The sequence below is a fragment of the Peromyscus maniculatus genome, chromosome 22, assembly GCF_049852395.1.
Source record: "Peromyscus maniculatus bairdii isolate BWxNUB_F1_BW_parent chromosome 22, HU_Pman_BW_mat_3.1, whole genome shotgun sequence".
Taxonomy (NCBI): domain Eukaryota; kingdom Metazoa; phylum Chordata; class Mammalia; order Rodentia; family Cricetidae; genus Peromyscus; species Peromyscus maniculatus.
In genome coordinates this window covers 51,322,247-51,345,564 of record NC_134873.1, presented here as the reverse complement: position 1 = coordinate 51,345,564, position 23,318 = coordinate 51,322,247, and positions in this window count along the sequence as shown.

The following is a 23,318-nucleotide window of genomic DNA, read 5'->3' as shown; positions in this document are numbered from 1 at the left end:
CACATTTGTTTTGCCGACACTGTTGACTAACATGTTGTGCTACAATAGATCCCAACTATGTAAAAATTTAATACTCCATAGAAATTTATCTGGGAAACTTTGATTCTTTTTTGAAATGATCATCTTTGGGTTTTCAGGCACCGGGTGAAATTTCTTATTCCCTTGAAGAGGATGATTATAAAGAAATAAAATTCTTTAGTAAACTCCATTGTCCTGAGCTATCTTTCCTTCCTTCCTTCCTTTTTTTTTTGAGACAGGGTTTCTCTGTGTTGTTTTGGTACCTGTCCCAGATCTCGCTCTGTAGACCATGCTGGCCTCGAACTCACAGAGATCTGCCTGCGAGTGCTGGCATTAAAAGCGTGTGCTACCACCGCCCGGCCATCCTTCCTTCCTTTCTTTCTACCACTACGGACATCTAAGCTCGAGTTCCCTTTGCCACACTGCCTTTCACCCACTTTTATCAAGTGGTATTTCTAAAACGCAAACCTCCCCTAGCTCTGAGCTTTCATACTCTGGTGCAGTTCTCTCCAGGATACACCTGCTGTTCTTAGACCTCACGGGATGTTGTCTCTTCTTTCATTCTGATCCTTCCAGACTCTTCTTTGGACATTTCTCTCCCTTCTCCCGCCCTCAGCTTTAGTCTTTCAAACTTCTGTGCCCCAGATTCTTCTCATACTGTGGCCTGTTTGTTTAAAGAGCACCATAAAGAGCAGGTTGGTGTAGATGAGCAATGAGTGCTCCCCTTTCTTGGCATTGTGTAGCCCTTTTATAGGTAGAGAAAACCCTTCATGCATTTTGGTGTGAACAAAAAGCCTGTCAGAGAGATTATTGCCAACAATTAAGAAGCACATTTTGGGATATTTTGTGATTTAAATTTCATTAAAGTTTTAGTGATTTCCACTGCTTAAAATATAAAACTTAAATATTAAATATATAATATATGTGTTTTTGAGGAAATGATTTTGTATACGTGGAAGGTAAAAATATACTTTATTAGTTAATATCACTCACTGACAGGCTAATAATGCTTTGTCTTGAAGCTCAAAAGCAAATAATTTTTTTTAAAAGAAGAATTCATCAGTATAGTTTAGTAACATTTCATTTTGTTCCTGCACACAAAATAAAAAATTAAACATTTGTTTTGTGTCTTAAGCTTAATTTATAACACATCCCTGAAGTACTATAAAATTTATTACTCATTTAAACTATTTTTCCCGAGGACTATAATAGCCTAATAATTGTGAAGTGTTGACTCAAGGAGGTTATTTTGCAGGTTTCATTGGTCTCTTTTAAATATTTTTTTCCTTATTAGGAACTTAAGTGAATTAAAAATAAAAGCTAATGTTTATTTAAAAATAGCCAAGGGAACAGAATTTTCTTGTAACTGAATTTTGCTGCCTGTTACTGATTTACTGCCTCAGCCAGGACAGAATGCACTGGCATTGGAACTTATGTGCCCATGGGAGGGATGCTGATGATGGAGAAAACTCCCCATTGTTTCAACATTTTTAATCTTCAATACTTTTTCATAAATTCATCGAACAGTATTCTTCTGTGGCAGAAGTTGGTAATTATTCTCCATTTACCGTTCCCTTAGTCTTATTTTCAGGAATAACATCCGTCCCTATACCTATTTGCAGCTGGGCACAAGAGCTATGCAACTTAATTCTCTTTCCTAGACTCCTTGATAGCCAGGTGTAGACTGTAGCCATCTTTTAGACAAAAAGGTGTTAGAAGAAGTGATGTGTGTGGTCCTCTGGTTGTGTTCTCTGTTGAGGAAATTCCTTGTCTTTCATTACTTTGTCTCTTTCCAAGAATCAGGAAAAAAGCTAAAATGTTCCAGAGGATGCTGTAATCGTGTAGACTAGAATAGACCCCAAAGGGAAAGAAACTGAGAAAAAAGGGCCCGGGGTCTTGGAGACATCATGGAATCAGACAAATTGTACTTAATGGGCTATCAAAAAGAAAAAAAAGAGAGAGATGATGTTGAGAGGATGAGGTGTTGGGGAAGATCTGGGGAAGTAGTTGGAGGGAGAAATGGTAGTTGGTTATGATAATATTTTATTATACACATATGAGACATTTTCAAAAACAAAAAATTAAAACTTAGCAATGTCAATAATATTTGTATTAATTCTTTCAGAATTTCATTCACTGTGCTTTGAGTCTATTTATGCCCCATTTCTCTCTTGTCCACTCTTATCCCACTACTCCTCAACCTTGAGTTGTCTTTGTTTTCTTCTGTTGAGTCTGTTTGTACTTCCTAGTTAGTCTTGAGAGTGGCCTGAATAGGGCTGGAGAGATAGCTCAGCTATTATGGGATGAAGCTCACAACCAAAAAGAAAACCCTTTTGTAGAAAAGATTGTATATTAGATTTTCATGTTTGAGGTAGGGTCTCATGTCACCCAGGCTGACCTTGAGCTTGATGTGTAGCTGAGGATGACCTTGAACTTTGGTTTCCCCTTGCCTCTTACAGTTGCCAGGATTATAACTGTGTGCCACAGTGCCCGTTTTATGTTTTATATTTTACATTTTATTGAAGTTGTTGAATATCTGTTTCAAAATATTAAAATTAGGGCAAACATATACTATAAAAATTAGTTTAAGATCCACTGTACTCCCTGTTAAGTGTATTCAAAGCAATATGGAAGTCTTGACTCTGCATTTAAGTACAGCTTTCACCTTATCATGTAATGTTATTATATCTTCCTTCTTAGCGTTAGGACTTTTCTTGAACATTTTCAAGTCACAGATTCTTGATTACCAGGTAATTGCTTTGCATTGGGATGTTGAATCATTGGCAATTGAAGTCTTCTGCATAGTTAACTCTGCGTTGGGCTTCATTTGCAGGCAAAAATCTGCTTTATGATGGAACCTTTTAAACTCACCATGTGTGCCTTATTTAGGCTTCAGTTATTCCCAATGGTAGGATAAGGTCTCCTTACCGAGTGTACACGTTTTGAAACATTGTGCGTTTAAATTTTTTTATTTATGTATGTATTTTATGAGTACTCTATCTGCATGTGTGCTTGCATGCCAGAAGAGAGCATCAGACCCCATTATGGATGGTTGTGAACTGCCATATAGTAGCTGGGAATTGAATTCAGGACCTGTGGAGGAACATGCCAGTGCTCTTAACTACTGAGCCATCTCTCCAGCCCCAAAACATTGTGTTTTGACATGCTGTGCAATATACCCCTTATACATTAACAATTTAATTAAGTGAACCAACTCATTGAAATTCTATCCTCAAAGAGTCGGGAGATAAAGCATTTGTAAGAAAATTCCCCCACCCCCATCTCCATTTGGGCTCTAGGGATTGAACCTATGGTCTCATGATTACTAGCCAAGAACATTCGCCCAGAGTGGTAGCCCCAGCTCCAAGCATTACCATTTTGGGATTTTTCAACTTCCATTGTTTTGGAACCCCATTGTGCTGAGTACATCCAGCTATGCTCATTACCTCTGAGTCGTCTTCTTATTTGGTTTTTGTGGGTGACCACTGCTGACCATTAGTGCTTCCTCTTTGGGGACAGTTCCTGGTATTACTGAGACCATGTGACTTATTCTAGTTCTTTATCTCTGTTGCATTTATACAGGAAGAAAATGGTATGAGTACACACTTTATATATTTAGCAGGACAGAATGCTCACATAAACCAACCTTCCTCTCTATATTAAAATTAATTCCAAGTGACTCCTTCCTACAGAATTACATTACAGTTTTATGTTAAATTTCTTTCTTTTTTGGGAACACTATAATGGACACTTACTGGCTCAATTTTGATGGATCTATTATAGTATTTTTTTTTGTCTGTTTTTGATACTCATCTACTGCAAGGTGGTTAAGGAGTGTTCTGTTAGCTGCTTCTTTGATGACCTCAATATTACATGGGATTTACAAGCATCATTATGTTCTGATGAAAAGATGTTGCATTCATTTCCTGAGAGTTTACATGGGATTAATTATGTTCTACCTCTCCTTGTTCCTTTTGACAGAAGAGGATTCAAATGAGTTTTGATGATGAGAAGGCATTTTGAGGTGAATTATTTCTAATGATAGAAGTAGAAGGAAGTGTTTCTATTTAAGGCTTTGAGTTCACATTGGATAGATCCATTTGGACAGCTAATGGCAATAGGTCCTTTACACTTTAGGCCTACTGTACATCCCATTTTTTCCATTTAGAGTTTTAACCTTCTATCCATACTTACAAAATTGGACTCATTTTTGTTGAAATATTTTATGTCTATTCCGTAAGTATTTTCACGCTAGTTTTCTTTATAATTCCTTCTTTCTCTTTCTGTTAATATATATATTTTTTCATTGACAACTTTATACATGTTTATAATGCACTCCAGTTACTTCCCCCTTCTCTTATTTCTCCCCTACCCTCGCTAGTCTTCCCTCTCCCTTAGAAACATATTTTGCCTTGTTCTGTGTTGTTGAGTGTTCCACAGAATTTTCTGTGTGGCCTGGGGTTTGATGGGCTAGCCAGTGGGTACATAACCGGATGCTATGCCTCCCCCTCTCCCAGAATCTGTTTGTTGCTAATAGTTCAGCAGTAAGAGGTAGACTTCTGCGAGCCCCTTCCCTATCCACAGCTGATTGTCTCAGTGTATGTGGACTTAGCACATGTAGGTGCAAATGCTGTGAGTTCATGACTGTCATTGACGGTCATGCTTACATGATGGCATTTTACAGCCCTTCTTCCTATCTTCCAGCTCTTACATGTATCGTCTTTCTACTCCCTCTTCTGGAATGTTCCCTGAGCCTTAAGGGGGTGGTCTTATGAATGTCTTATTTAAAGCATCAGCCATCCTTAAATCTCAGCCTCCTGTGTAGACACAATTTGCCATATTCATCTCTGTTCATTGCAAAGAGACACTTCTCTGATTGAATTTGAGAGGAGCTTTTGTCCGAGGTTTAAACAGGCATCTTGGAGGCACTTAATGCTATGTCAAGTTAGCTAAGCAGCAGGGGTAGGGTTCTCCTAAGGCCTACAACCTCTTTCTTTATAAGTTTTGACCAGATTTACATTGCTAGATACGAAGTTCCTCTTGTGGAGATGGGCCTCAAGTCCAATTAGGGAGCAGCTGGGTACCCTCACAAACAATTCTTCTATTTGTACTACAGCAGGCGTGTCTTGCTTGGTAGATTGGTAGCCAACCCATTTCACAGGCCAGAGTGTTCAATATTTTAAGAAAACTTCAAGACAAATAGCTGTATGACTAAATTATAGCATTCAAACTTAGGAAAAATGGAGTTGCTAGTTGGAGAATGCTGGAAATCATGGGACCCAGTGAGTTCAATTTCTTTACTTAGGCAACAATACAACAAATCTTGCATAAGTTTTACAGGACTCGACAGCATCAGAATACACAGTGATCAATTTGTTCTGCTGATCTTTAGTTCAAATAAAGTAAACAGTATTTTACTGTAATTAAATAGAAAACATGTCTATCTCATTAAACATTAAAGTCTTTGTGAGTTATTAAAGTTAAAACTTGTTATGTAATATGCTAAACCATTTTGATTTCAAATAGATGTCAGATAAGCAAACCACTATGCTAGATTCATTAAAAACACATTTTAAAAAATTGCTTCAGTATAGAAACTAAGGGGTGAATGTCCATTAGCATTCATCTTACATTTAATAAAATACATTTCACATAATGATCTAAAATTGCTGGACTGCCATCCTCCCTGCTTCATAGAAACTTTTTCTCTAATTACACTCTACTGTGTTTGTATCTTTGCATCTCATGTTGGAAAGATTACGTGAGTAAGAGCATGATGCTAAAATACAAATCCCTCATCAGTAGACGAAACTACTTTCTTGCATATCTTAGAACTTAGCCTGACAGATAAGGAAGTATGATAACTTATGGGAGATAAATGGATGTTTCTATGATAAAAGATAGTAAGAGTGTTTTTTTCAGAACTAATTTTATGTACATGTAATTAACCACAATATTATGAAATAACTCAAAAATAGAACAGTGGTCAATTGCTCCTATAATTTTAACAACCACTTTCTTAAACCCAAGGAGCAAAGAGCAGAACTACATCTTTACTCTAGAAGATGCTGTTTAAAAACTGTCACTGAGTCAAGGAAGTAACTTGATAAAGATGGCAGTCGACTAGAAATAGAAACCACTATTTAGCTCCTGGAACAAAGCCCTGGAACAAAGCTACAGAGCTACGTTTTATAGACTTCCCTGGGTTATTAGCTTTATTGTGCAGATCATATTGATTTATGCAAAAGAATAAGCAATCTTAACTATTTCTTTGAGGAAATGAAGTTATTTTCTATTAAGATTCAAGAAAATAATAGACAGTTCATTTACATCCGCGGAGCTGCCTTGGTAATTTTCATTATACCAATTTGCAAATCTAATAACTCACGTCTGAAATCCCCTCATCTGGCACTTTCCCTCTCCCTAGCAAAGCTGAGCAGTGCAGAATAGCAGTGAGACGCATGTCAGAGTTATCTCTCTCTTTTACTTAGTTATTTTTTTTAACCTACTTTTGAACAGACAGGAAAACAAAGTGATGAAGGAGTGAGTTGTGGGTCAGTCCCCTTAGTTTTGTATCAGAAGCCACTTCCTAAAGTCATGGGCAAATATTCACTGTAAACTTACTAAGGGGATAGATATGCATCAATACTAGAACATCACTCAGATGTGTAAGGAAAACCATCCAACTTCCTTTATTTTAGGACATATCTTTTGTCTTCAAGCCTTTACATTCACCCAAGGAAAGAAAAACTGGGTTAAAGAAGAATTAATTTTCTCATGCCTACATAATGTTTGGGAATGGCTTGTCATCAAAGGCTTTTCTTAGTTCTATATCATTCATCCAAAGCTGTCAGCCCTGGAAAAAGAGCCCACTGTGCCAAGGAATAAAAGGGGGAGTGCCAGAGGCATTTGTCAGTTTCCACTTTGGGTATGTTTAGGTTTCCAGGCCACATCACTTGTCCTTGTGGACTACCCCACGCTGTTTCTGGTAGATGGCTGGTGGGATTCTTGATTTGTTCTCTGACATGGTCATGATAGAATTGTGGTCCTCTTCCAGGTTGGTTCAAAGATCTCCCATGATGTCCAAGCCTTGCATTCGATCCTTGTTGGTAGGTTTATCTGAAACACCCTGAGATGTATTTTCTCATTTCCCTGGATGATCTCTCTGTTAGGAGTCTACTGCAGGATCACTTGTCTTCTCTCTGAAACAATCTTTAAAAAAAATTAGTGTGTGTGTGTGTGTGTGTGTGTGTGTGTGTACACTGCAACATTACTTGTCATCTCTCTGAAACAATCTTTAAAAAAATTACAAAACATAATTGTGTGTGTGTGCATGTGCGTGCGTGTGCGCGTGCGTGTGCGTGTGTGTGTGTGTGTGTGTGTGTGTGTGTGTGTGTGTGCGCGCGCACCACAACATGCATGTAGAAGTCAGAGGACAGCTTTGTGGAGTCAGTCCTTTCATTCTACCATGTGGAGTCTTGGGGGAATCAAATTCAAATCAAGTTTGGCAGCAAACACCTTTATCTGATGAGCCATCTCACTTGCTCAGTGTTAGGTATATATTTTTTAAAGAAAATCATCTATGTAATGGATACTGTGAAAATAAGATTAGCCAAGCAGTGTCCTGATACACCGCTAGCTTTGACCTGATTCACAGGTTTCTGTAAAGGGTATATTGGGAGATTAAAACCTGCAATATGTGCTCTGTTCAGCAGGTGGCAGCACTGGGCACTAGTGACACATTGTGTTAGCAATTTGTAATTTATAATTAATTATAACCAATGGTGTGGTCAGTGAGCAGGCTCCCAAAGTGTGGATACTAGTTGTATTTTAGCGGCATTGCAATGCTGAGCGAGTGTGAAAGGAAGCTTAGAGACTTCAGATGTAGATGGAGCATAGATTCCCGCTCTGGAGCAGGTGGGTCGAGGGGGAGTTTTTATGGTTGGTGGAAAGGCTCCAATACAAAGTAAAATTCCACTCTGAAGACAAGTTTTAGTAGGATCTTTATACCTGGAGGGGTCACTAGGATAGTGTTACAGCCTTGATTGATAGCAAGGGTCACTTAAGCTCTCCATGAATCTATCTCATCTAACCTCGGGGCTTCCAACATTCTCTCTTATGGACGATGCTCAAATACATGTGATAAACTCTAGGCAGCATAGTTTATTGGAAAGAATGGACTTAAGAGTCATGTGGAGATCCAAGTCAGATGGAACATTGACTTGTTGTAGGACCTTGAAGCAGTGACTGCAGTGCTCATTTAGAAAGTTGAGATTTTGCCTCCTCATTAAAGAGTCATACTGAGAATTATTGGTAAAGAGATGGTTTTTGGATCCTGTCTGGCATATACTAGACAGGGAAAAAGTCTTAGTCATTCTTCCTTTTACTGATATCGCTTCCCCTTTGTGATGCACTTAAATGCTCCTCTGCCTTGGTGGCCCCAGAGCATCTCAAATGGAATGGCTGCTAATGAAGCCATCATCTCTACCCTTAAATCTGCTTTTGTCCTGTTTGCTCTTTGAAGTTATGACACCATTGCGGGAAATTATGGAGTTGGCCTGGTCTTGGTCTAGCTGTGTGGTGATATTGTGTTCCCCAATATATCATGCACCCTAACAAATTTATCTGGGGTCAGAGAACAGAACAGCCACTAGACAGACATAGAGGTCAGAAAATGGTGGCACTCACACCTTTAATCCTAGCCTTCTGGAGGCAGAGATCCATCCAGATCTCGGTGAGTTCAAAGCCACACTAGAAATAGCCAGGCATGGTGACTCACGCCTTTAATCCCAGGAAGTAATGGCAGAAAGGTATGTAAGGCGTGAAAACCAGGAACTAGGTTGGTTAAGCTTTTAGGCTTTTAGCAGCACAGTTCAGGTGAGATCCATTTGGATGAGAACTCAGAGGCTTCCAGTCTGAGGAAACAGGATCAGCTGAGGGGCGAGGCCAGGAAGCTGTGGCTTGTTCTGCTTCTCTGATCTTCCAGCATTCACCCCAAAACCTGGCCCTGGGTTTGTTTTTATTAATAAGATTTTCTAAGATTCCTGCTACATAGCTGCCTTGAGAAGTTTGTGTTATAGGTTTTTCAGGTTAAAGTCCTTGGCTCCCTGGGCATTGTGTGCCTTTCTGTTCCTGAGAAACCAAGATGCCCTCAGGCAGTGAAGCATTTAGGCTACCCATGTTTCTCTGTGTTCCTTCAAAGTCAGTGACGCATACAGCAGCTTGCCTAGACAATTAGACACTGCTCTTGTGTATCCTGTATAGCCTACAAATGTCATTGTATCCTAGCAACTCCAGTTGTATTGATCCTGGCAACCTCATCGTATCCTGTTTTTGATAAAGGTATAAAAAATCTGATTGCTTACAATAAAGTTGTCACAGGCTCAGTCTTGTTGAAACCCCTCAATCTGAGCCTGGATTTTGTTTCTCATAGGCTATAGAAGATAACCTTGGGCCTGTGATTAAGGACTGGGGCTTGCACACCTTCACACTTCCTACCAGCAAGTCTACAATGTGGAGACTTTACAGGACAGAGCTGGATTGTGTAAACTGAATTGGAGATGTGTATTGTGTTGATGGAGGGTGGGATTTTGTCTTGAGTTAAACTTTTGATATTTAGCTTTTAGTCATTTTGCATTTCCCCCTTCAAAAATAAAGAATTTAATCTGCATTGCTCTTGATTGCTGAGATTCTGGGAGCCCCCTCAAACACCGCATAAGGGCAGCGTCTAACTTGCCCCCTACTGAAATGGTGATGCTCCTGCAGACACAGTATGCTTGCTCTGCATATTGTCTTTTTGCATTTGAATTTCCGGGCTCACGTTGAGAAATTGGAAAAAGTCATACAAAAATCCCGATTTCAGCGTTCTCTGGGAAAAATGGAAACCTGGTAACAGCACAGTAGTGCCTGTGGCAGCAGCAGGCCAGGGGTGGGTGGTGGCTGCCCTTTGTGGCTGCGCTGTATGAACTTCCCAGCTTGCCAGCGTTTCTACCGTTTCACATTAGCCTGCTTGCATTTTACCCGTCTGTTTCGTCTCTGTCTTTTCTCATTCCTCATTGGTTTCATTTTCTCTCCACCTTTCCTCTCTCCTTTCCTCCCATTGAACTTTACTTTATCCTTTAAATTACTCACAGTACGGACACAGCAACAACAACAGCTTCCCGTCATGCCATGTGACTGGCAGGAGCAGGACTAATCCAGAGCTGCACCGGGGGACTCTAGGCGTGGGCCAGGATACAGCAACAGCTCCCCACCATACCATGTGACTGGCGGGGGCAGGACTCAAGTAGAAGCTGCCTGGGGACTCTAGCCCAGGGCCAGGATACAGTAATGGCAACAGCTCCGGGCCATGCCATGCTTCTGGCCAGCGCATGACTCACCCAAGCGCCTATGGTGCCGGGCAGTCAGACACCATTATGGTGAGCTAGTACATGGTGTGGAGGTGGAAGAGAGAGGTGGAGCAGCTCATGGGGTGGGGAGAGAGGCAGGTCTGAAGAGGTGAGGGTGCTCAGACACAGGCTAATGTGAATGGCCTGCTTGCCACCTGAGTCCAAGGTGAAGTTCGGGTCTGGGCTCTTGCCTAGGGACTATCTTGGTCTGAGGCTCTGAAGCAGCTGAGGGGGCATGAGTTGATGTCTGTAGCTCCTGTTGCCAATGAGGGCCATGCAGAGTCCTGTAGTCTAGGCTGCCACCTGGGGCCAGGTTGGTGTCTGAAGGCCACGCTGCAGCGGGGACCATGCTGTTCTGAGTGGCCTGTACTGCCACCTGGGGCTATGGGGACATCTGGGCCCAGGCTGCTGCTGAGGACCATGTCTGGGTCCGTGGTTCTACCACAGCTGGGGGCTGTGTTGATGTCCGGTGGCCCACGGTGCCACCAAAGGCCACATGGATGCCCAGGGTCTGAGTTGATGTCCATAGCTCCTGAGACCATTGAAGGCTGTGCCGATGTCAGGGGTCTGGGCTGTTACCTGGTGTCCGAGGGCCATGCTGCAGGGGTCAAGCTGAATGGGGTGGACTGCCATTACCTGGGGCCATGGTGATATCTGAGCCCTGGCTGTGGCCTAAGACCATGTCTGGGTCTGTGATTCTACCACAGCCAGGGTCTGTATTGATGTCCACGGCCCTGTTGCCACCGAAGGCCACACCCCTTCATCTCGGGCATGCATCTCACCTGGGCAGTACACTAAAACTGACCCAGTCCTTGGGAACACAGGTGAAACCGGCCGTGAGGGTGTGAGAACAGCAGAGCTGACAACGCCATGCGGTGGCATCGGTGAGGGAAAAAGATGCCCTCCCCATCCCACCACTTGATGCATGACGGGAGTGGGAGGCCTATTCCCGCCCCTCACAAGTTGCAGCACACATGCTATAGTCAACTCTGTTGTTGGGGTTGTAGCCAGCCCTGAGGGCATAAGAGCAGGAGAGCTGACCTCCTCCATATGCTAGAGAGAGAGGGAGAGAGAGAGAGAGAGAGAGAGAGAGAGAGAGAGAGAGAGAGAGAGAGAGAGAGAGAGAGAGAGAGAGAGAGAGAACCGAGAGAACCGAGCCCTGCACCTTGCCAGGATAAGACAGTGGAGTTGGCCCTGGTGGTGTGAGTGTGGGTGAGCCGGACCCTAGGGCCTGAGAGCAAAAGAAGTGGCCCTGCTCCTTGCTGCAGGCTGCATTGGGTGAGCTAGCTGAAGCAGTGTTAGAGCGCTCACCCTACGATGAGAGATGAGAGAAATCAGGCAGGGACTGTCGGAGCAAGCGGAGGGGATGAACCCCAAACTGCAGGATGCCCACAATTCAGGCCGACAATAGGATATACAATAGGAGCCCCATGAGAGCCCATTTTTATTTTTTGTTTGTTTTGCTATGTTTGGTTTTTCTTTTAATTTTTTTTTTTGGGGGGTGGTTGCAACGGCAGAGTGCAGATGTGTGTGTGTGTGGGGGGGGGGATGGGAAGAAGACCGGGATCAGGATGTACCGTGTGAAATCTGTAAGGAAGCAAGAAAAGTAGGAAACAAACAAACATATATATGGAGAGCTGGAGAGAGTGGATAAAGTCTATAGGAGTTTATTTTATACTAAAAAGCTAATGCTTTATATTAAAAATAAAACAAAACATTTAAAATATTGAACTGGAAATACGTCTCAGCAGTCGACAGTGATTGTTTCAGAATTGTGAGGGTTGGAATTCAGATCCCAACTCCCATCCAAGCCAGGAATCCCTGCAAACACTTGTAAATTCATTTCTGGAGAACACAGGGTAGACTGAATGGCGGAGATTGGAAAATCACTGAAGCTTGCTGGATTCCAGCTCAGCTAAGAAGGTGGGGGGGGGGCAGACTGAGAGAGACCTTGTCATAAAGGAACAGGCAGAGGGTTATAATGGAGGACACTGATGCTCTCTGCTGGCCTTCACATGTGGCATGCACACCTGCAACAAGCTTGTGTATACACACCCCCAAATAAATAAATAAATAAATAAAGTACAAAATTTAATAGGTGAAAAACCCAAAAACAACAACAACAACACCCCAGAAGACTGAGTTTGCTTTTTGCTGCTTTGGACATAATGCTTGATTGTCTCTTTGCTTTGGGGCTGTGGTGAGAGAGAATAGCATGGCTGGAATTAATGGAAAGGAGGATGCTTACCTCACATTGGCAGGGAGCTCAACATTGAGAGGCAGATGGCATCTCAACATCTTCAAGGCCACACCCATAACGATCTGGACTCTTTCTACTCGCCCACATCCTAAAGGCCCCATCACCTTCCAATAACTTCACAGGATGGAACCAAACCATCAAAATGTTGGGCTTTGAGTGACATTTATGATCAGAACTACAGCTGTATTCTCACCCATGCTTATTCATCCATGAACATAATTTGATCCATGTTCACAGGGTCAGAAAATGGAACTGTAAGTGAATTCAGTAACTTCGAAATCTGTCATTACAGGTAGGGAAGCTGAGCACAGAGGAGGATTAAAACATTTGTTAAAGATTAGGAAATTAATAAATGAAACAAATTAGATCTGAGCCTGTGTCTTGGAAGACACACGTTGCTACTTTAGTCTCCTTTATTAATTTTTGAACCTTTCTTCCTCCACACCTCTTCAATCTCAGACATATAATTAAATACCCAAACCTTTAACATGATGTATTTTTATTGATAGTAAAGTCCTATTTCTTTAGGGATTTTGTCTGTGCTTCAAGATGCAAACTTTGGGCTAAAAATACCACTGGGATATCATGGAAAGACAGAGTAAGAGCCTCAAGGACCTCTGGTACCAGGGAAGGAGCATTGTTTACCTGTGATAAATGTCAAAGAAGGAGTAAGAAGGAAGCTATATTCCATCTCTATGTGACATTTATTTTTGGGGAAATCAACCCAGTTAGATGAATCTGTACCTTCTTCTTCTTCTTCTTCTTCTTCTTCTTCTTCTTCTTCTTCTTCTTCTTCTTCTTCTTCTTCTTCTTCTTCTTCTTCTCCTCCTCCTCCTCCTCCTCCTCCTCCTCCTCCTCCTCCTCCTCCTCCTCCTCCTCCTTCTCCTTCTCCTTCTCACTATTCTTCTTCTTCCTATTTGCTTTTAAGTGACAGTTGAGAAAATTCTACCAGAAGACTTGGGGAACCTTCTTCCCTTTGCCTTGGGTTTAATGAGTGTGGTGAGGTACCAGACATATACGTCCCAGGTTTCCACTTGAATGATGGAGGGTGAAGCATGAAAGGGTGAAAGGATGAGAGATGAGTTGCACATTAAGTTCCTGAAAGTCCGCAACATGAAAGACAGGGAGGAGAGGTCAAAACTTTCTAATAGTTTTGAGCTGTCTGTACTGTCAAAATTTGTTGACAGGGGTAGAAATCTTCACATTACTGCTTCAGAGATGGTGTCAAGGAGCTTGTGAAGGGCAGGCATGATGGCTTCTAAAACCCACCACCTTGGTGTGTCTATAGTGCCCAGTCGTCCAAATACTTATCTGGGTTTTTTTTGAGTGAGATAGCATTTTAATCTTTTTTTTTTTTAATAATGCTAGCATACTAAATGAAATCCACCCAACATTATCACCTATCTTTTTATTTCTATAATGCACAGTAGATTCTGAATGCTTGGTCTTCATAAGACTGTGTGTTCCTTACTTCACTTCTGCATAGATTTTTATTTTTTGCCATTTAAGTATATTTTCAGTTGACTTTAAATTATTCCAGATAATTTGTGTGTGTAGTTCTTCTGTCACTCAGGCTGCCGCTTGGAGGGCCTTCCAGTCCTGCGGCCATGAATATGTAGGCTTAAAGTAAGTCACCAACAAAGATTCAGAAGTCAGATGTGGGGTTGAAAGCCTGCAAGATCAGAGAAGTTGAGAAGCAACCAGCTGACCTTGCTTTTTGGCTGGAGAACCAGCAAGAGACGCATCTCTTCACTTGTCCCAAAACCAAAAGGAAGGGCCAAACCTAACCCCCCACCCTTTCCTTCCTGTGCATCTTCTCTACCCAAATTGCTGGCTCCTCTCTGGTCAGTTCCAGTCAGCTAGTCACTAGCTCCACTCTCCGATTCAAGGTAAACTTTATTTAACAGTCTTTGAGTGTCACAGTGTGATCCAATATCCCTCAACATGTTTGAGTCTGATTTTGTCATTCAGAAAGACTTAAGAACATATCCAAGACTTCCCTGTAGTAAGTCTGTCTGTTGTCTACCATCCATCCTCCTGAGTTGTTCCTTTTTCTTTTCTTTTTTCTTTTTTTAAGACAGAGTTTCTCTGTATAGCTTTGGAGTTTTCGATCTCGCTGTACAGATCAGGTTGGCCTCGAACTCACTGAGATTCACCTGCCTCTGCCTCCCAAGTAATGGGGTTAAAGGCATGTACTACCATCACCCAGCTTTTTTTTCATTTTTAAAACTTATTTTTATTCTTCAGAATTTAATGCCTGTATGCAATGAAGTATGACCATACATACCCTCCATTTTTCTGCTCCATCTTTTCTGCTTTTCTTGTCTCCCCCAACATTGATGGATAGAGGAGAGTGGAGAAGTACCTGAATTCTGGCATTTTGAACACATTAGGGCTGAATTATGAGGCAGGAGAAATAGATGCCCTGGATACTAGATCTTTTATAAAATCAGACTGAAGAGTTCCTACTTGAGACAAAGTGGTCTCTTGGCTCCCTGAATAACAATGACATTAAATTGACATGTCCCATGTTCCAAGTACCCAGAATGATGTACATTTGCTAGTTCTCATGCATCAATAGCTTATGCCACTCAAATTCAACCAGCCTCATTTTCTAGTATTGGATGTTAAGAAGAAAATGCGAGGCAATCACACACCTTCAAGGTGTGAGGTCACTCTGTAAAGACTGTGGATCTTCATTGTTCTCATCCTGGAAGCTTTGTTTGGAAGTCAAGTGCCTCTGAGGGAAATGGCAACTCCTGCTTCCAAAGGTCAAGTCACTTCTGAACAAACTACTTTGGTTTTCCAGTGTTTTGTTTTCTGGCTGGGTCCCTGCCTTCCCTCACATCCCTTGTATAAAAGGACTTCTCACCGTGCCCCTTTGTCTAGGAGGAAAATGTTCTGGAGGAGGACACAGAGCTTAAATTCATGTAAGCAAATTGGTAAGTGAGCAGTGTGTTCCTGCTTCTTTGCTGTAGCTGGGTTAAGTTAGGTCTATGTGACTCAGGAGTCATTTGAGAATTTAGCTGGAGTAGCATCCGCAAAGAAGAAAGAGGATCGAGAGATAACAGTGTGTCGGTTCACTGCTAAAATGAAAATATGTAATTACTAAAACAAGAAGGAAGGTATGGACGATGATCAGGAAATGAATTAGCTTCATTTCAGCATTGTCAGATGAGGATCTGGAGTCTGAATCTCTGCCTTTTGCATTAATATTTTCTGTGAGCAATTTTTCTAAGGAACTATAAATCATGTGTCTTAAGTCAATATTGCAGTCCCATACAGCTTTGCAGAAATCACTCTCCAGTCTTTTATGTGAATGTACCTTTTAGTTGGACAATAGTTTTATCAAGTACAGCTAGCATTTAGTGGGCTTAATATAATTTTAATATAAGTGAATAAAAAGTACAGCACAGCTTCAGTTATGCAGGAGAGAAAAATCAAAGCACCAGAGAGATATACAATAGAACTTTCTTTCTAGTGACAGATGTCTGGAGGTATGCCATTCAAGACCTGAGTAGCTATTGTACCACCTCCGGGGAGCCAGGCATGCGCATGCCTGCATGTTTACCATCTGGAGCTTGGTTTCTGTTCTTAAGTCATAGATTAGGACGGTAGCAGGTGTGCCAGCCGTCATGTTTACAGCCTAGGCAACAGGAGTACAGAGAGCTTTACCCTCTATCTCATTCATGGCCTTTGAAGGAGCTTCCCCTCCAGGCAAGTTCATATAGCACATCCTACATGCCAACATTCAATATTTATTCCCACATGACACCAAGTGAAAGGAATCTGGCAATACTTGCTCACACTGCTGCAGTGTTCTCTTGAGAAAAATGAAGAAGGGAAGGAGGGATGGTCTGTGCCACACATTTCTATCTAAAAAAGCAATAAAAAAGATAGAAATATTAGATATTCTGAACTAGAGAGCAGCAACCAAGGTCAAATTCTTACAGTTCTGAGGCCCATTTTATCAGATGGTCATGATGAACTATAGCACAGTCCGAGTTGGCTACTTCCACCGTGCTTTGAAAGCTGAACAGTTTGATTTGGGGTAGATAGAATGAGTCTCTGTAATAAATGTAAGGGTACCCGGATGGGGGTATGTGTCTCAGTGTACAAGATACTCTTGTGAGAGTAGACATACAGATGAATCATTGAGTAGCTGACTAAGAAATGAGACCCTGCCTTCTCTGCTAATGGATGAAAAGTGAGACATGATGTTATGTGGAGCAGACACTGGGAGGCAAACCTCTCTTTTTCTCTCTAGGAGATTATGCTTTTGTGAGGCTTTGCATGAATGTCCACTCTCTTTATTTCAAAGCATTTTATAGTCTCATTTTGTTATTAAGGTAAGTTTATGTAGATTAAGCTGGAGGTTTGGGGATTTGCATGGTCTTAGTGTTGACTGGATGAGAGATGCTGGAATCAAAGCAAAAATCTGTGTGCTAAGATGTTTGAGACAACAAAATCCGTTAGAGACTGCTTTTATACTAATAGGAGTATGTAGTTTATTATACATTTCTAAGGTTTGCATGAAGAAATTTAGGTGGAGTAATTTTCTCACAGAAGTTCATCGACGTTTGCAGGCAGCTCAGAAAGAAATAAAAAAGTCTGTACTAGTTAATATCGGTTATTAACTTGGTTGGGTTGAAAAAGTACTTAGGAGAATAGGGAACTGCAACTCATGCTTGTAAGGCTACTTCCAGAGAGAATTGATTGATTGATTGATTGTGTGTGTGTGTGTGTGTGTGTGTGTGTGTGTGTGTGTGTGTGTGTGTGCAAACTCATGGTGTGGGTGTTCAGATAGAACAAGAGGGGAAAAAGAGGAAAGTCATAGAGCACAGACATGCTTTCTCCCTGCTTCCTGGTTGCCATGATGTGAGCTGTTCTCCTCCCCGGCCCTTCCTGTCATGATGCACAGAAACCATGCACCAAAATAAGTGACCTTTCCTCTTTCATGTCATTCATATCGGGTTTTTCATCACGATGACCTGGAAGTAACTAATGCAACCCTAACATCACTCTTACCAAACATCATCATTTTATTCTAGAACTTTGCTTTAACATCATTTTAATGTTTTGGTGAAGCCCTTCAGACAAACTTGGTGGATGAATGAAAAACTTAACAATTGACTGGCAGCTTCATTTCAAGTCCAGACTTGATACATTTTCCCCAGGCCAAGAAGAACATCACCTCACTTTGTGAATGGTTTTTACTCTTTCCTCCAAAGTCTTGAGGTTTTGAGGAAATAAAGCAAAATGGTTTAAAAAGAAATAAAGTGAGATTAGGAGATTCTGTATTTGAAAGAATGATTCATACTACAATTAATAAAACAAAAAACTAATAAATTCTTATACTAAGCAAAAATCACATTTTTATAGCAGAATTACATACAGAATAGATTATCAAAACATGAGTTAAAAACTTAGGTGTACAAACATCGTAAAATAAATGTCGACCAAAATTTTTGAATAACAACTTCTTTTCATGTTTCATGAAAGAGAAGTTTTCACACTGTTTTGGTTATGTTTGTGTGAATATTTTTAAATGATCCTGATGGTAAGCCAGAATGTAGTGAGTGGGAACAGCATATGGTATTTATTTAATTTAAGTGTGCCTTAGTAAATGATTTGATTTGTGATATGTGTTTTTATATATGCATATTGATTTTATATACATGCATATATAGAATATATTGCTGCATTCATATTATATATACATATTCATGCAGAGTACATACATGTACATACATATTCTTATGATAACCAATTTTCTGCAAAATGCCTCGAACAGTTATTAAGCCCACTATCCATGTTATGAGCTTTCTTCTAGTTTATCTAACTTAATGGGTGAATTTTCTTATGTGGGTGTCATTACTATTGTACAGGTTCAGTGTCCCTGTGGTGACGGAATACTTCAGTTGGTTTTTCTCACTGACACATATTGAGATAAGAATTGACCACAGTGTACAGTGAAAGTTACACTGACTTTCTTAAAATTGCTACTAAGTCAGAGAATGAATAAATTCTAAAATTTTATCTCTTTTAGAGCAAACCATTGAGTCAAATCAGTTTCTCATACAGAAATTCTTTCTCATGGAGTGTTTCGTACTCCTTTTTCTCCTTGAGTTTTTAACATGTGTATTAAAAGCTCACTCTTTTCCTTCATTTTTAAAATTTTCTAAAAATAATTATGCCTGTGTGTGGTGTGTGTATGTACATTGCACAGTTGCCATGGTATGTGTAGGAAGGTCAGAGGGCAACTTTCAAGAGTCAGTTTTCTTCTTCTACTGTGTGGATTCCAGAGATTGAACTCGGGTCATCAGGCTTGGCAGCAAGTGCCTATACCCATCCTGCTATTCTCCCTTTTCCTTTCTATCTAGTAATCTTTGCTCTCAAGAGGCTTTACTGCTTAGTTCTGGATGTGCATTTCTTCCACAACAGGAAATAACCTGCCTTCTGCTTCCAAAGAAGTTTTAATCTATTCTCCAATTCCTGGCTAATTGTTTTCCAGTTATAGATGTTAATTTCTTTAAAAAAACCAAAAAACCCTGTGGATACTAGTGATGGAGCGACCCACTCCAAGTGCCCCGACTTTTCACCTGACTTACTTGAAATGTCACAATAGAGTTAAGTGTTCGTTATCTCTTTCCATGTTTACTTCTTAGCAGGGATACTCATGGCATTCAAAAATCATTTCTAAATAGAAGAATCTCTGAAAAAAATAGAATATAAATATTCTGTGAATACTTATTTCTGCATGCTCATGGGATACAGAGACTGTGCAATTGTACACCATAGCCTTCCTTATAAACTGATACACAAAAAATATGCAGGCAGACATGGGCTGGAGAAGGAGTTGAGGTTTTAAATGAAGATCTGCATGTAGCAAGCAGAGAGACACTGAGCCTGGCTTGAGCATTTGAAACCCCAAATCCCACCCCCCAGTGACACACTTCCTCCAATAAGGCCACACCTACTTCAGCATGGCAACAACTCCTAATCCCTTTCAAGTAGTGCCACTCCCTAATGACCAAACCTTCAAATCTATGAGCCTATGGGGGTCATTCTTATTCAAACCACCACAACAAGCATTTGATAATTATTTTTTATTGCAAACATAATCATTTTAACTGATCAGTTTGAAATATAAACAACAGAATTAAATAAATATATGATGGGTGATAAAATGTATCTATTTCTTCCAACTGCTATAGTTTTCCTACTCATATTTACTAATAAGAACAGTGGCAACTCTACACAATTGAGAAAATTTGAAATACCCTAAGTTATTTGCAGAGTTATATTTATCTTCTTCTTTGATTTGCTTAGCCAAAAAATTAAAATTAACGTGCACTTCCTTGATATATGAGCACTCTCATTAGGGAGATAGAATTCAGAAGTCTCATATGTGACAGAGAAGAATTGAAGGCTGAATTAACCATCATCTGGGCATAAATCAAGCCTTTTGCTTGGGAGAATCAGTGACAGAATTTTGAGCTGTCTTTGTGTGCCTGGTTAAGATGTTAATTTTAGGACATTGAAGGTTCCAGAAATGAATGCATAGAAGGCCTTTGGTTTGTATTTAACCCTTTGTTCCTCTTTCTGTGATCTTCGATTCCAGATGAGCTTCAGGCAAGTATTTACAAGTTTTTCATTAATTAATTAGCTAACTAATTAATTAATAATGTGTACATGTGTGTGTCATGGCATGGGATGGATTTTGGAGAACAACTTTCAGGAGTCAGTTCTCTCCTTATTCTATGATGTGGGTCCAGGGTTGAGGCATGTGTGTCCAACTAAGGTCATTAGGCTGGCAAAAGGCATCTTTACTGACAGAGCCATCTCTTTTATTCTCAGGCCATTTTACCTGTCTTTATAAACCTAGTGATTGTTTGAATCATTTATGCTTTCAAAAGAGTCTCTAAGACTAGGCTATAGAAAAGCAGAAATCTGAATGATTTAAAATTAAGTTGTTCCAAAATTACTCAGATAAAAAGATTATGTTATATAAAATATACATTTCCAGTGTTAACATTCCAGGACCCTTTCTATAGGGGTACTTACTACCTACACTGGGAAAACATTTCATCCTTTACATGAGACACTTGAGGTTTGCTATTATTTTTTGTTTTTAAGAATCCACAGAGCAGTGGCCATTGGAAAAATACTGCGGATGATCTTACACTGTTCAGACTTTTTTCCAGACAGAATTAGGAGAATGAACACCAACCTCAGTACATCACAGCACACATCCTGTCTTGAGTCTATTTCAAGGACTGAGAAATCTGCAAAGAGAAATCATAACAACAAGACAAGTCACTACCATTTTCCATTGCTCACCTTTTCCAAGACATTAGTTGCTAACTTTCTGATACTTTGTAAGACTGAGATACACCATGAATTGGTATATGCATTTGCTCTTGCAGTTCACATTTTTTTTTGCATTCAAGAAATATTTGTCAAATGAGTGTTTTCTTTGTTATCTGTAGGCTATGAGATTGAAAAAATATGTTATCTTTAGAATAAAAATAATCCATAAATCCCTCCACTGTGCATGTATTCAAGTAAGTAAGGGCAGCAAAAGAGATATCTACACTGTTGGGCTTATTTTCATACTACTCAAGGGCCAAGATACAGAATTAAAATGTGCAGGAGCAGACAAAGAAGGTGTGGTGAACATACACAATGGAATATTTTTTTTTTTCCGGCACGACCAAGTAAAATCTTCCATTTGTGGCAACATTCATAGAACTGGAGACATTGTGTTAAGTGAAATAAGCCAGGTGGAAGAAATCAAATGCCACACATTCTCACTCATGAGAAGAGAAAACGTTGGTCTCATAGAATCAGGGGATGCAATAGTGACGGCTAGAGGGTGAGGAAGATGGGAGGAGGAAGGGAGAGAGGAGTTATGTAACATGATGTAACATGTACTAAAATAATGAGAGTGAGCTGTAATTCTCTCCAGCCTAGAAGGGTGACTATGATTCAACCCATACTTTGAGGTCCTTAGCACAGAGGAATTCTCGATACAGAGAAATGCTACTTACTCTGGTTTGAACATTACACAGGATAACACATAGTGAATTATCAGACTACTCCCCATCAATATGCATAATTATTACTTGTCCACTAACGTTAAACTGAAGGATGCAAAGGATTAGAGGCCAGAAACCAGCAAAAACAAACACAAACGGACCATTTTAAAATGCCAAAACCTTTGTGGGTGGGAGAGGGGAAAAAACCCATCAGAAACCCCAGCACAGTATCAGCTCACACATAGAGATGAACTGGCTGTGTACCTTACTACTTTTTTTATTTACTAAAAACAGTGCTTACTGGATGCTAGCCACTGCCAGGCTCTGTGCTAGGCACTAACTTCATGATGATGACTAAGGCGAGCTGTGGACATTCTGAAACAAAAACCCTTTTATTTAAAAGAGTTGACTCACTTTTCTAACTATATAAAACAGCTGAATGTTAAGTGGAAACAAAAACCCACAGCAAAAGCAACTGAATGGAGCACACAAAAATGTATATCAGTTATGCGGTGCTCTTTAACCTGAAATTAGCATCATGGTTTAACAGCAGTGGACACATGACTCATTAGGATCAAGAGGAGTTATAATTTTAAAGGAAACATGATATTTAGGTGACAGTGTAAAAGGCATTAAATTACTGTGTTCAGTCTTGCATTTCAAAATCATGAAAATGGGAAACAATAAACATTTCTAAAAACGATAGTTTTTCCATCTTTCTTATTTGCAACAGCTTTTAATTGTACTATGTTAGTGATTTAAATTAGATTGTATTGATTAATGTATCAGTATAAATGCTTTTATAAACTGGTGAAAGCTGTCCATCTTTGCCATTTGTCTTTCCTGGCTTGGAGAGTTGCTTTATTATTAGGACTTAGTAATAATTACAAGTTATTTAAAATGAATTCTCTGACTGTGATACTTGATAAAGTAAACTTTGACAGCTGGTTAAATTTATTCAGAGTGTAGGCTGTGGGTTTGTAAAGTGCCCACATTTAAACTAGGCTAGTGAGATATTCAATGAATTTGTCCAGCAGTTGTCTAGGAAAGATGAGAAGCTAGGAGAAGACTTGATTATGTGCATAAAGGGTTTTGTGCTGTTGTACTCTCTAAAGAGCCTCTTCACCCTTTCCATATGTACCATATACTTGGGATGAACTAGGTCAAATCTGCAAAACTTCCTATGACCCTTGAACACACTGTGACAGAAACTAGTGGCTACTTCCTCTGGTTCTATGGTTTCCCCAAAAAATGTCCCATCAGACCAGGGCTTGTTACAGAGAGGCTTTAGTTTTATGTCCATCAGTGCTGTCTGGACCAGGACCAGAGTGCTTCTTCTCCTAGCATCCACACATGAACACTTTGCCTGGGAAGTGCAATGCGCCCAATCATTGAGTGTCAGCAAGAAGCGGGAACGAGACTTAATTGTGATGCCTTCTCTGCACTACAGAGAAGGTTCCCATTCCCTACCAGCAGAGACCAAATGCGAGGCCTGAAGGAAAGACGTGCAACCAAGAATTTACAACTAGCAAGATGGTAGCAAAGTTAAATAAAGTGGGAAGGGGACAAGGAGAGCGGCATGCAAGTCTTCATTTCCCATGCCATAGTGTT